We start from the raw sequence: 1,556 nt of genomic DNA on the forward strand, positions 1-1,556 counted from the left end.
AAAATAGGGATATTCTATATAATAATAATAAAAGGCTAATATGCAAACTGACTGAACAGCAGAATGACCGGTTGCTATGATGTGCACTGGCCACCAGGGGGCAGACGCTCAATGCAGGAGCTGCCCCTGGTGGTCAGTGCACTTCCATATGGGGAGTGCCACTCAGCCAGAAGTTGGCTCATGGCTGGCCAGCGCAGAGGTGGTGGCAGGAGCCTCTCCCACCTCTGTGGCAGCACTAAGAATGTCCAACTAACGGTTTAGACCCAATCCCTTGGGGGCCTAAGCCTTTAGTTGGATATCTCCCGAGGGCTCCCTGGCTGCCAGAAGGATGTCTGCATTCTTAGGTCTGATCACCCGGGGAGTGGGCCTAAGTCGACAGGTGGACATCCCCCAATGGGTCCTGGACTGCAAATGGGTGCAGGCCGGGCTGAGGGACCCCCCTCCCTGCCCACCCCCGAGTGTACAAATTTTTGTGCGCCGGGACTCTAGTTTTATATAGTTGGTTAAGGTGTTGAAATAAGGATCTGAATGAATTGAATTTGTTTATGATGCTACCTAAATCTCTTTTAAGTTTCTTTTCTTCTAGAACAACTCTTTTGTCTTGTAGAAAAATCCCACATTCTAGATTTGGCTGACTGCTTTTTGTTTTGTTTTTAACTTATTTCACTATCTACACATTTCCTGTAGATTGGGAATTAGATCTAAAACTTGATTAAATTAAGGCTTAATTGGCTAGGAGGGCAAGAGGGCCCTCTTTCATAGAATCAGGATACATACAAAGCCTGATTGTTTCCCTTTTAGGAAACTTCCTAAACCTGGAAACTTCCAATAGATACGCTTCTTCCCTGAGCATATTCCCAGGAGAATCCACCTACACACTCCCAACTGCTCTTCTTCCTTTATTCATCTGTCTCTGTTCAAGGCTGAATGAATGTTCTGAGACATCCTGCATTCTTCCCTTTCCATTAATTCACACAGTTTTTAAGCAAGGCACATTCCTTATATCAGATCACTCCTCTCCCATCACACCACACTGCCTCAGCCAGAGAAGGTTCCGTAATGGAGATACTTGAATAGACTTCAAATAAACAGAACCATCTAAGGACACGGTTCATTTCTCTGCTCTCCTAGGCAGACTAATCACTCCGACTCCTCTATTCCCATATCACTTTTGTGATCCCTTTAGGATCGTATGTCATCATATTATATATCTAATGTATATTTCTATTTGTCTCCAGCATAGGGAATATAGTCAACAGTATTGGAAGGTGGGATCCTTTTAAGAAGAGACTAAGTTTTATTCAATCTCTAAATTCCTTAATTTAAATTCCTTAATTTACATGGTAAAATTAAATGTTTATTGTTGAATGAATATTTATTTCCCTTATGGACAATACTAAACATCTGAATATGAATAAGTAGTATCTTTTCTAGCTCTTCTTTATTAATTATTAAATTACTAGGGGCCTGGTGCACGAAATTCGTGCACTGGGTGGGGGAGTGTCCCTCAGCCCAGCCTGCCCCCTCTCACATACTGGGAGCCCTCAGGCGTTGAC

Source organism: Myotis davidii, unplaced genomic scaffold (assembly GCF_000327345.1).
Source record: "Myotis davidii unplaced genomic scaffold, ASM32734v1 scaffold1413, whole genome shotgun sequence".
Lineage (NCBI taxonomy): Eukaryota > Metazoa > Chordata > Mammalia > Chiroptera > Vespertilionidae > Myotis > Myotis davidii.